Genomic DNA, 14,105 nt, shown 5'->3' on the forward strand with positions numbered 1-14,105 from the left:
CAGACAAAAATAAACCTACTGTTACCAAGGGGGTGCGAGATTGTTCCACTTGCTGGTCCAATCAGGTACTTAAGCTTACAAATTACCATATTTCTCGGTATGTGGCTAGTACTTTCAAACGCTTAATGAAATGAGCCACACACCGCGACCTTAGCCAATTTTGACTACACCAGCAGGGTATCACAACTACACAACCCCGCCCGTTGTCCTTATATTTCAGCAGGAATTTAAAGTCAGTAAATTCCTATATGCTCACGAGAGGCAGGAAACTCCTTGACTTCTACCGTTCCTAATTAGCGGGGCAACTAGTTGATAAAAAGAACCGAATATCAAACATAAGTACCTAGGGATCATGCATCTAAGGTTTTCGATCAATGCCTAGAAAACTTAAATGCAGAAATAAAATTATTACAACACATTATGAATAGTTAGATAAATAATAACTCTAAAAATAATGGGATTATGCACCGGAGCTTGCCTTCTTGGGCACTGTCAAACTGAGAGTCTTTTGGGGCTTGGCCCAGGTCTTGGTTTACGTTAGCACAGTTAAGATTAACCTCCGACTTAGCAATAGTGCCCGCTGGAATCAGTTCGTAATCACCGTCGGCGAGAATAACCGCGTCTATATGAAATGCAAGATTTTCATGGTTACAATAGGATAAATGATTTCTTTCCTTCATGATAAAGTTGTAGTCCAACAAAAAATTAACTTAATGATGATTTTTATGAGTTCATTTACTGGGCAGTCGTATATGGAGTAGTAATTATGATTAACCATCTTCATGAATGAGTGTGTTGGGGTGCTTAGTTTTCTAATCTTAAACATAAGCATAAGTTCCTAATTTCAGAGAAGAAAATATACAAATGATCTGATGATCAAGAATTTATGTTGAGCATATTAGATAGTCTAGTATTTACTGTAAAAATTTCAGACCTTAACAGTAAAGCATCTAATCATGAAAAATCCTGTAAATAGATTAATCTAGAGACTTCATGAATTTTCACAGGTTGTTAGACATGGCTTCTGAAGCTACAAATTTTACAGTAACATCTAGATATGATATACTCAGTTCTGTAAAAGTTTCAGATTTTATTTTCTTAAGCATCATAGGCTATAAAATTAACAAAATCCACAAGCTATTGAATAAGATTAATTCCACAGAGAGTTATACTAGGGATATGGTTCTCAAAATTTTACCAGAACCTAGAGATGACCTAAACATGTTCCATAAAAATTATCAAGCATTATTTCTACAAGATAAATTAATTATGCATTTAACTTTACATGAGCTAGCATATTAATTCAAGGTTCAAGATGATTAGTACTGCATGTGAACTTTTTATTATAGCAAGAGTCTACTCTAAGTAAGAACATGTCCAAAACTCATGATCAGATATAGTCTAGTTTACCCAGAACAAAAATAACAAACCTAGCCATGATATACTAAGCATGATTTATAACTGAAACTATAATCAATAAATATAGTCCAACCTTTGCAGTCATGATTCCAGAATTAAAGCAAAGCTCTAGAAATAAATCTAGATTTGTCTAAGCATAACAACTATATATGATGAATTAAGTTGATTAAACAAGCACTAAACATGGTATATAGCAAATGAAATCTAAAATTTTTCAAACTTGTATGACAGCAAGGATTCAGTAGCATGTTCATCCAGAAAAAGTTTCAAAGCTAAACCATGTCTAGGTTTACTAGCATTAATATATGAAGTTAACTAGTAGATCTAGGAATCTTTACTATTTGAGCAAGTAAATGATTTCAAACTGGATTCATATTTTTACCATAGTCTACTCTAAGCATGATCATGTTTCAGTAAAAATATCAGCCTTTTTCTACAGCAGAATACTTAGTATTGCATTTACTTAATTTAGCATATGCATATTTGGTTTGAGCTAGTTCTTGTTAAGTAAAGAATTCCAAACTTTTTGTGTAGAACTTACATACTGGCAACATTATTTTGTGCAAGTTTCATCAATAAAAACACAACATAACCACCAGGAGAAAATACACAAGTTAACCTTAATGATTGCATGAGCAGTTAATATATCTGATTCTACGCAAGATTTGACTCTCAAACTTTTCTATTAGGTTTATGTACTCAAAAGTAGCAACTTATATAAGTTTCATAATTTTCCAAACACTAGAACTATTTATCATGAATTAGTGCTATTAATCATGGATTAAACCAAAACCATAGTTAAAGAGTTGTGATGGCTTTCAAACTTTTACCATATTGTTCTTGTAGTACCTTAAATGTACAGAAATAATTTCATACACAGAACTGATCCAGAACATCCAGAACAAAAATGTAAACTATCGTGCTAGATCCAACAAAGAGTAGGGTTTCATCTAGTTACAAGTCTTATCTGGTGCTCAAACGTTTACACTAAGCTAAGAATGGCATGAAGTATTCACCTACCAAAAATCACAAAAAGATACTGAGCAGAACTCCTAGAACATTTAGAGCCTATTTAATCTAATCTTTTTCATAGATTAAAATGTAGGTAAAATCTGAGTATGTGCATGTAATGAAACTTGTAGATTTTATTTCAAGGATTCCATAACAGTTGAGTTTGTATTTTTATGATTTTCTATGAATTGTTATGTATTTTACAAGTTTACTATTTTGAAGTTCATGAATATTTTGCAGATTAGACTCTGGAATGTTTGTTTCTTTTAACTTGAGGTCCCTGGATGGACTGAAACAAAGCAGGGGAGGTTTGGCGTGGCGGTTCCCTGATAGGAGAGTCATCGGAGGTAGGGGTAAAGTGGGGGGAAATGGAGAGGAGGTCGAGCCGCACCTTATGGTGGTCTTGGCTCGTCGGGAGAGGGCCGGAGGAGGCGGGTCCGCAGAGAGGGGCGGCCGGCGGTGGCTCTGGTGCGGCGCGGCGGCGCTCCGGTGACGATGGGGTAGGGGATTTGGGTCGAGGAGGGTCAGTGGAGGTCTGGGAAGGTGGTGGCGAGGCTCGCTCGGGCAATGCGGGTCGGAAGCGGCTGGTCCGCGACGAGCTCGAGCTCGCCGGCGGCAATGGCGAGCAGAGGGCGGGTTCCGGGCGCGAGGGGAGGGTTCTGCTCCTTTTATAGGCGTGCTAGGCTTCGTGGCGAAGCAAATAACGTCTGGGGGCGGTCGATTTGGCCGGGCAGGGGGCGGAGCCAGGCGACGGCAAGCGGCGACGCCGGCGGTCGTGCTGGCGCATGGCGGGGGCGCGTGGCGCCGGGCCAAGTGGCTTGTGGCGCGTGGCATGTAGAGGGTGAGCCAGGGCGACGCGGTTCTGAGCAAAACCAGGGGCGCGCGGGCCCATTTGGCCGTTCCCATGGCGGTTTTCCGTCGCGGAGTACGGACGGCGTGAGAGGAGAGAGAGGTGCTCGCAGTGGCAGTCTCGTAAATAATCCGAAGTTCAAAACTCAGTTCTGTAATTTCAACTTTTCTCCTTCTTATTGGCTCCAAATGAAAAACTTTTAAATACCATTTTTGTTCAGTTTTTCGAGATCTACAACTTTGTGTTATGCACTTTTTCATTTGAGCAATGATATGAGAGTTATTTAATTATTTCAAAAACTAGCATTTAAAGTACTTATCATTCCATGTGAATTTTGGCACTTTTGCTCCTAGGCTTCAACTAAACTTTTGTTTAACATGACATGGTGAATATGCCTATTTATTTTCATATGCATGTTTGCATTGGTTTGAAAGTTATTTGAATTTCCTTACCACTAAAAATTGAACTCTTGTTTATTTGATTTGTTTAAATTTTGAGTTTGCAAAAATTATTTTAAAATAAACTATGTGTCAAAAAATATGAGTGTGCCTTTAAACTACATGGTTATGACAAGTTGAGCATGAAGGTTTTACGAAAATTAAAGGAACAAGTTTTATATCCACACATACTCCTATACAAGGATGCATTATTATTTCCTATAAATATTTATTATTATTATGTGCTAAAGGAATGTTTATGGTCCCTTGTTCAAAATTTCAATTTATTTACAACAGCAATTTGTTATTTAAGAAAGAACTAAATATTTTTCTTACTAGACCTCCAAAGTAATTATGTTTTATGTCTTCTTTTCCTTTAAGAAATTTCAAGATGTCAAAACTACTTGTGGTTTGGGTATCTGTGGCTTTATTTTATTATTTGTTTGAACTAGTAGATCTTCACAAATCATGAATGGTTCCATTGGTCATTTCATTTGATGGTTGTCCAGTTTGAATTTGATTTGTATAGAAAGTTTATAGCTCATTATGAAAGATTTATTTTATTGCCTTATTACCACATATGTCAAGTCAAGTTTAAAAGTGTACCAAATATTGTTTTTCAAGCACTTTTCATTCAAACACATGCACGCATACATTTACACACAAGTTTGATAAAAAAACTAGATATAGGGTTCTTATTTAATTTTTCTTAGCTTATTTGTGTGTGAAGTTATATTAATTGCCTGGCTTTGGTTATACTGACACCAGAGGTGTCACATGTACTCCTTAGGATAGTGGAGCTAGGCTAGTACTTCATCTTTATAGCGAATCTAGTCATCTTGGAGGTAGCAGAGTATTCACACTACAAAAATCATTTAATCTATGACGGTATTGTTATGACGTTTTCAGAAAACGTCACAGATTCGCAGATATGGGTACCAAGCCCAAAAATCATGATGATTTATTAGTTTCGTCACAGTCCGGCCCAAATCATTGTGACGTTTAAACAAATTCGCCACGAACAACATCTAAACATCATGTTGTCGAAAACAAGAAAAAAAATTGGACTTTGAAGACCAAAATAAACCTGGACGCAGAAATGTTCAAGTAAAAATATAATGCAGGCCCCAAGGATTCAAACTTTAGACCACCATGCTCCTTTTATAAACGATCATCACACTAAGTGCTTGCATGTGGCAATCAGTGGTAACAAATTTTATTTATATAGCACCAGCTCGCCCATAAAATAAATCATCAAAAAATTGTGGCCGACGGGGGCTTCGAACCATGCAAATGAGGCTTAGAGTGAAGCTCAACTTCCACCAAGCTATCTCCTAGTTTTTGTTAAGCTGTTTTATCTTGGTTAAGTTAAACTTTCATGGGCGGAATTTTATTTGTAAAAAGAAGTGCCTAAAAGTGAACTCGAACGCAGGCCATCAGAGATTACAGCACTGCTGCCTTACCAGTGGGCTGGCAAGGCACTCATATTAACAAGGCGCAGCTTTAGTTTAATGATCGGTATTTTCTAGAAAATAAAAACAAATTTTGTGCTCCAAAGGAATCGAACCTGAGACCTGGCTAAGTCAAAGGCAGGGCACTACCACCATACTAAGCACTAGCTTGCGACTTTAATGGGCATTAAAATTATTTTTCATGTTTTTCCACGTGGACGATGTGAAGAACACAACTATAATTGATATTTCTCTTTTTAATTTGAAATTAAATTTTATAACTGGTATTTCTCCCGCGTATTAACTCCAAATTTGATGGTTCATTTTTCTAAATTTTTCTAAAATCATTTTCTTTCGGGTAATTGCATTTTTGGTAAGTCAATTATGATTTCTTGAACCTTCTTGATCATATAGCTTGTTTTCTTTCATTTAAAGATAGAATAGAAAATACATATTTTTTACATAACAATAACTAATTTAACTTCATAATTTCTATTATTATGGTCAACATAAGCTTTTGTCCAAATATAAGATCCATACGAGTTCGAAAATGTTATCAAGTTGTCTAATCTCAAAAATTGACTTGAGTTATAAGAAACTCTTTGAGAGATGTATCTATTTGTGAACAGTATATAGTCTTATTTTATTAAAATTATTTAATTTTTTTCTAACAAGTTCGTGGACCAAAAATATTATGCCATGTTAATTTGTAGATTTCACTGAGCAAATCTATATATTGTTGTAATTACCGTGTTGTAATTTGGAGACAGTAATTTAAATTGTCCATAGAAGAATAATTGAGTTTTTTCATCTATCTCGGGAGCATGGTAGAATAGAACATATAAACCTAAATATAGTATTTTTTTCAATCAATCTTATTAGAGTTAAACATAGTTCAACTTTGAATTACTGCACTGCTCCTTCATTTTTGATGAATCCGGATATTTTTTTTATACTAAAGCATCTGCTGTTTTAATTTGGAGATAAAAAAACACGAGGAGAGTAACTGGGTTTCGAACCCAGGTCACGGGGTTAAAGACCCTAGAGCCCAACAGTTACGCTGTGAGTTCACTTGCGACGTTGTTAGGAATTAAACGTTTTATAACGTATTTTATTAGCTCTGTAGTGAAGAACATATGTGTAAGTTATATTTTTATTTTTAATCCGTAATTAAATTTTGTAATTGGTATTTCTCCCTCATAAGAACTCCAAATTTGATAGTTCTTGTCTCTATTTTTTTCTAAAATTATGATCTTTTACTTAGTGGCTTTTGTTTGTATGTTAGTTGCTATATTTTGCAAGCTACTTTTCATGGGGTGCCTTAATTAGTTATTTAAAAAATAGAAAACTAAACTTTTTGCACAACAAGTGGCAATTTTAATTCACTAATGTTACTCCGATAGTAAATGTAAGTCTACATCCAATCCTGAGGTGTATATGAGCAAGGGAAGACTTTATGGTGTACAAACTTCAAAGTTTGACTTGAGCTATATGAAACTATGCGAGAGATGTATCCACCTGTGAATAATGTATAGTTTCACTTTACAAAAATCATTTGAAATTTTTATGACAAGCTTATGAACTCTTATTATGTTGTCATGTAAATTTTTAAAATTTTCTGACCAAATGTAGATATTATTATAATTAATATGTTGTAATTGGAAGATAGAAGCTAGAATTGTCCCTATAATTAATATTATTATAATTAATATGTGTGGTGCAATTTCCTTTTATCCGATGCAAATGTTTTTGTGTTATGTACGCCAATTGGATATGTGAAATCTTGAACTAGCATATGTTGTATAATATTCCTTTGTAAACAAATCTATTTTTATGCCAATAGAGAACGTGCTATCATGGTAGCATTATGTCCTAGCCTTCTCCAAGTAAACTATGTTAGCATTGTGTCAAATCTTAGTTAATTGAAGATAGAAGCCTTCTCCAAGTAAATTACGTTTAAGATTAACATTCTTAACCACTCCGGCAATCTGTACTTCTCACTTATATTTGGTGCTAATTTATATCGATGTTGTTGACCACACAGATTATATCAAACACCATAGTTTCTAGGCCACCACCTGCAGATACACATCCATTGGCTCAGGTGACTAGTGGATTAAGTGGGAAGCCTTTATTTGACTTATCTACTAACATTCTCAGGGAGATGTATATCCTTACACGTGGATGTGTGTCTATTGCTTTCATGGAACTATATCTATTTGACTATTTGTTTAAGCTTCTTTTCACTAATAATAGTGCTTCAATTATTCTTTGCCTTTACCTTCTATTTAAACTATTCTTTGCTTCTAACTAATATAGTTTTCCCACAAATCTTTAGCTCACTTGATGATAACTAAAAAGAGTGTCTATCGCAGGGTGCTGTTGACGTCCTCTAACTTCTTTTGCAAGCATTCAGTCTATTGCAGGGTGCATCTGGTATGCTTGGATTCTTCTTGCCTTTCATTATTATGTGCATGTTAGCATGTATGCTGAAAGAATCAGTGGTTCCTATTGGATATTGTAGTTCTCTTTATTAAGATTTGCATATATTTTGGTTGTTACAGCTTATTGACGAGAAGATTCATTGGATGTATGTGGACATGTCAAAAGGAGGACCATTGCATGTGTCAGGACAATGATATAATTTGTCTACTTGTTCGGATCATAAGATGAACTCATGTATTTGTCTGTTTTTGTTGTATTTTTGTTGAAATAGCCTTTATATTGTTATGATCGATACAGTAGGCTTGAGTATTGGATGATTGGTACTGTATATTTCTTTAAAAATAAGCTTTGTATATTGTTTTGGGTTGCAATGGTAATTTTGGAAATGGTCTGAAATAGTCTAATTTTGGTTGAATTCAGTGGGCTGGAAAATGTTTGTGCTAAATTAGTGTCCTGCTTTTGATACCGGCCCATTAATAAAATAGGCTGTAATGGTGAGTTGGTGACGTCATTGTCCATGTCAGCAAACAAAAAAGAAATTGTCATATTAGTAGCTAGAAAAGTGCCACGTAAGCAGCCAAAAAAAGCCACGTCGGGCGCTATGTCAGCTGCCACGTTGGTTGCCACATGGCATTATCTGTGACAATATTTGTGACGTTTATTTTTGTCATAGATATTGGGCTTGGGTTGGGTTAAGTGGGCTTCGGGTCATTTTGTGACGGTTTAGAAACGTCATAGATCGTGCCAATCTGTGACGATTATAGAAAAAACATCGCTCGATTTAATCTGTGACGCTCAATACATGACGTTATCTGAAGTCGTCACGAAATCGTCATAGATGCTGTTTTATGATGTTTTTTCAGCAATCTGTAACGAATTTGTTTTGTCATAGAATAAATGATTTCTTGCAGTGTCATCAGCCTCCAGAATGGCTATGTATTCCGACTGTCGTTACACTGAAAATGTTCTGTTTATTCATAAATGATCTTGGTTGCATGCTTAGACCAGATATTCTGGGTAAGGATGTAGGTTCATTGTGCTTTTGGGCTTGCCTTAGCGTTTTACTTGTCCATCCGAAGGGTAGGAGACCCGGGGTAGCTAGGGTAGTGACCTCATACACGGGCGTGGTGTTCCACGGATTGACTGGGGTAGACCGCAAGTGGTGACAGTCCCGTTTGGTCCGCCACGAAGCTGCTTGGTGGTTAGTGATCCCCGACGTTCGGATACTGTGTAGGAGTTCATGCAAAGATATAACGGGACTGGATGTACTCTAGTGCGGGACATTCTTCCCGATATCCCTAATTTCCTAGCACCTGCAGCTCTAAGCATGTGACTAATATAACCCTTGCTTTTGTATGAATAGTCGTACTAGGACTCTTGTTATATGCCTATGCTCCCGCTAACCTTACATGTATTCGTTTATTCTTTATCTTGAGAGATGACTGATATGTGTGTGTCACATTACCCTCGTTATCCATTTATTTTGACTTAAACCTGTATGATCTGTAGTCTACAATTTATTTCATACTGTCATGCTTTTATATCTAGTAAACACCTTTACACACCACACCATCCCTTGGGAAAATATAAATAATGATACCCTAAATACTTTCGGGTGAAATGCTACAATGGTATATCCATGCGCTTACGGATCCTTACTGGTGGGAATAGGGGGTCCGATCTTCCATTAGGTTCAAGATAAACAACGATTTGGGCAGAGAGAGACACAACGATCCGGCTTCAGATCACACAATCCGAACCCTGCAACCTTAGTACCACGTCTCCTCTGGTTATCAACCGTGTCACAATCCGGTTGACCTCGCCAAGAAGGTTAATCCCTGCCTGCGAATCGAAGAACACAAGCAAGAACAAGATAAAACACAACTCAAATAATGTGACAATTGTGGATGTATGATTAAGCACTCGAATTTGGGGTTTCACAAACCGACGAACGGCGAACTTGTTGACGACCAAAATTGGCAGACCGGTCTGACCGGTGCCCGTAAGCGGTCTGACCGGTCGAACCTATTTCAAGTCCGGCAAAGCGCCGACCGGTCTGACCGGTGGGACCGGTCTACCTAGAATCCGAGTACAACTAGGACTCTTTGTAGATTTAGATCTGTAATAGGATTCCTTGCGGGATAAGTCCACCCCACCCTATAAATATAAAGGGTCACGGCCAATTGAGGGTATCCAATCGATCAAATCAATACAACTTTTACCTTTTTATTTTCTCTTGCCCTAGCTTTTCCAATCTACTATTTGTTGTTTCTCCTTCGTCTCTACGTCGATTAAGTGCGTTCTAGGTGGCCTGCCGACCCTAGAACAACCCTACATGCACCTGCCCCGACGGGTCTTCCCGGGCTAACGTTCGTAGGTTCGAACAATTCTCGCCGGCGGTGACAGGTCTGACCGCTCGGTATAACCGGTCTGACCGGACTATGCAGGAAGCGCTGCAGCGAGCTCTTCCTCACATCGCATGTTCGAGTGCGTTCGTGTGTGTTGGCACTCCTTAGCCTAACGAATTACTCTGTAAGCGCACAGAGACCGATTGTAGCTTTCACCAGGGAGTATACCTGGGATATCAAATCTAAGGAACGGTAAAGCTTCGACCAAACTTAAAGATCTTCAACCGGACACAACCAGCGAGAAGAAGATAATGGGAAGAGGGCCTAACTCCAGATAACCTACTACTCTGACTAGTTAGCAAGCTAACTACTGACTCGATCTGCTTCGGCGGCTGGAAGAGGAAGGACTTCAGAAAGGGATGAGAGGGGAGTCCAACGGCAACCTGCACTACTGCTATGAAAATACCCGAACGTGGTGGACTACAAAGGATGGATAGGGCTTTCACCACCTACCGACTACCACAACGGTTCCGTGGGGTGGAACACAACCTAAGGTAACTACCAAGCCTGGGCATCACGCCCACAACTCTCGAGCTACTTGCTCCTACCGTGTACTTAGATTGAAAGCAACCTCAAATAAGCAGAACTTGCTACTTATGCAGACTCAGGATCCCGCAGATCAAAGTAAGTACTTAACAAGTAACTAAGATAGAAAGTAAAGCTAGCGAGAAACTGAAGTTGAGACACGGAACTTACTCAAATAAATTCCTCCGAGGCGGATACAAGTGGAGTAAGACCGAGATAACTCGAGTCCGCTCCTTCAGCTCGGCTTTCACCAGAGCACTCACCTCACTCTCCTCCTACTCAACACAAGTGTACAAGAGACTATCTTCTCTATGGAATAGTGTGTGTTACAAGAGGGGGTTTGGACCCTATTTATACTACTCCAAGGTCGGTATTGAGCTGAGCGTCAGTTGCACGCAGGTAAGATGGTTATGCTTGTCTTTCACACCAAGGGAGAGCTTCAGAGGCCACCAGGTAGGGCCGGCCGGCCTTGGGATGTGGCCGCGTGGCCACCGCCTTTGCAGGGACGCTCTGGATCTTCTCTTTAGGTCGGTAGCAGTTGCGTAGCCTCAACGGTGATGGTTAGAGGCCGGCCGGCTTCTCCTAGGCCGGCCAGCCTAGCTCTGGCTCGGCTCAGGCTTGTGTTGCACTGACTTGTTGTTTTCTAGGCCCACATTGCTTCACAAGTTGAATTGGGCTATGATTCTTTGGGTTGTCACTGGTTTTGACCTCAACTTAACTTGGTTCAGGCCTTTCGGCTCTATCTTGTGAATTTTGTCAAACCCACCTCGGTGTGACTTTGCCTTGGGCTCAGGACACCCTCCATGAAGTTTCATGGCAAAGTGTGGCAGGGGTAGGCCGGCCTGCCGGCCTGGGGTTTGCCCCATTTTGGCCCAAACTTGTGGAACTTGTTAATGTTAGTAAAAATCATAGTAATATGGTCCCTAAAGCATGAAATCCGAAGGAATGTTGGCGGTAAAAATCATTGAAATCGACCGCCAACAGTGTGTTGATCCCGAAAGGCTTCAACATACTTTTTGGCAACTCCGCTAGGGATAGAATCAATCGGCTGCCATGGCCGGTAAAATTCCTAAACCTAGTGATGTTGGTGCCTCCAACATCAAAAGGCCGACTGTCCAGCAACTTTCGGCCGAACATCAGAAGGCTCTTGATGACATCCAAATGAAGATCAGAGAAGAGAAGGAGAAGGAGATCCAGAAGTTGGAGGAAGAAGCCATGAAGCAATACATCTCGCACTTCTCCATCGACCGTTAAGGGAAGATCACACCGGATGCCGCCTTTGATGCTTCGCAGTTTGAGGTACAATTCGATGAGAACGAATAGCCTGCTCTTACTTCAGAAATAGCTAATGCTATAGATGATGTTGTTTCTTCTCATGTTAATAATAAGTTGGAATTTATTGGTCAAAATATTCATAATATATTTAATGATCGCTTTAGCCGAATAGAATCACATCTTGGTATGAAGCCTATCGGTAGTGATAATAATGCATCTGCATCTAATACCGATAAGGCAATTAATAATTCGGCCAATTGCAAAAGTCCAACTAATAATGCTTTAGTAATTAATTTGGCAAACCAGCGTAACCGAATTAATTATAATTCAGCACCTCATGCAAATGTATCACATGGGGCAGCAAGTTCGTTGTAGCATTCTACGCCGCCGAATGTTGCTCAACATTATGGCACACCTAATCGGCCTATGGCCGATGATTTTGGACCCGACAGCATTAAAGATGAAGTGATTAAAATCTTTAGACAAACTTTTGGTGTAGATCCAAAAGGAAGATGCCGATCCTATAAGAGACCATACCCTGAAAAATATGAGCATGTTGCATATCCACAGATTTTAAAATTCCTGAATTTGTTAAATTCACTGGTGATGATAGTAGAACTACATTAGAGCATATCGGCCAATTTATTATACAATGTGGTGATGCTAGTACTACTAGTGATATTTACAAATTAAGATTATTTCCTTTGTCTCTATCGGGTGCTGCATTTACTTGGTTTATTTCATTGTCACACAATTCAGTTCGCACATGGGCCGATTTAGAGCAGAAATTCCATGATTATTTCTTTAATGGTGAAAATGAATTGAAATTGTCACATCTTACATCGGTTAAGCAAAAGATACATGAAGGTGTTGCCGAATATATTAGAAGATTTAGAGACATTAGAAACCGATGCTATAGTTTGACAATTTTTGATAGAGACTTGGCTGATCTAGCTTTTGCTGCTTTACTCGATTTTCATAAAGAAAAGCTAGATGGTCAGGAATTTCTAGATGTTAGTCAAGTTCTGCAAAAGGCTCTGGCTAATGAAAGCCGAGCTAAAAAAGCTTTGCAAAAATCCAATGGAAAGTCTAATCGTCCTGTTTATGTTATTGGTTGTGAATCAAATTATTCGGACGATAAAGACAATAATGTTTATGCTGTTGAATTTGCTTGGCCTTCTAATATAAATCTTGCACTTGCGGTTCTCTCAAGCCGCCGATTCAGAAAAATCGGCAAGATAATATTAAGTTTACTTTTGATGTATCCAAATGTGATCGCATATTTGATGAGTTAAATAAATTAGGATACATTAAATTGTCTCGTGCTATTCCGCCGCTTGAAGAATTAAAGCGGCATGCTTATTGAAAATGGCATAATTTGTTCTCTCATGCAACCAATGATTGCAATGTGTTTAGAAGGCAAATTCAATCGGCCATTAATGAAGAACGATTGGTTGTTCCACAAATACAAATTGATATCAATCCTTTCCCTGTGCATACTGTTGAATTTCAGAATCCCAAGATTTTAATTCGGCCAAATCAAGCCGAATCAACAAAGGGGAAGAATATGGTCATTGGCGAACCAAGATCTGAACAGAAGAAGAAATCCCTTGAAGCTTCATCAAACAGTTCAACACTCGGGGGGCAAGATCAGAAGAAGGGCGCCAGGTCTATACAGACCGGTCTGACCGGTCTGGTGACCGGTCTAACCGGTCCATCTGGAGGTTGAGTGCTCGGGGGGCACGGGCAGCGAAAAAAGGACGGGTCTGCGCAGACCGGTCTGACCGGTCATTCTGAGAGCACTAGAAAAAATTCAAGAAACGCCAAAAAGAAAAGGCCGAGTTTCAAGCAACTCTTGGCCATCTATGAGGAAAAAGGAGCTACTCAGAAACAGAAGAAGCGACCAGATCAAGCTAGAGGTACAAATCCATCATCAGAGCATTGTGAGCAATCGGCTTCTCATGTGCAACAAGGTAATAAGACTTTTGCACCATATTCATTTGGTGGGCCGGTTGCTCCATGGTTCTGTTCGTATCCTTATTATTACACACCTTTGGATTATAGTAGAATGTATATGCATTCATACTTTATTCAATATTCTTCTACATATCCAAGTTATGGTGCCTCTCAAAGACCGATTGTTGCTAGCAATAATCTGGTCAAAAGCAAACTTGATTGCAGCAAGGAGAGTGAGATAGATGTGAAGCAAGACAATCAGTATTTACAGCCGAGGTGGTGTCCCTCAGGCTTATCTCACACCCAAAAGAGGAGGCTGCAACGGATG

At 38.9% G+C, this 14,105-nt stretch overlaps 1 long non-coding RNA gene across 1 annotated transcript; it reads left to right on the top strand.

Moving 5' to 3' along the window:
• The first annotated feature begins 6,984 nt into the window (after nucleotides 1–6,984).
• Nucleotides 6,985–8,011, top strand: LOC120670281. The gene is made up of 2 exons (XR_005673181.1): nucleotides 6,985–7,604; nucleotides 7,733–8,011. It is a non-coding gene; the product is annotated as an uncharacterized LOC120670281 (long non-coding RNA).
• Nucleotides 8,012–14,105: the final 6,094 nt, after the last annotated feature.

Source organism: Panicum virgatum, chromosome 4N (assembly GCF_016808335.1).
Source record: "Panicum virgatum strain AP13 chromosome 4N, P.virgatum_v5, whole genome shotgun sequence".
NCBI classification, from domain to species: domain Eukaryota; kingdom Viridiplantae; phylum Streptophyta; class Magnoliopsida; order Poales; family Poaceae; genus Panicum; species Panicum virgatum.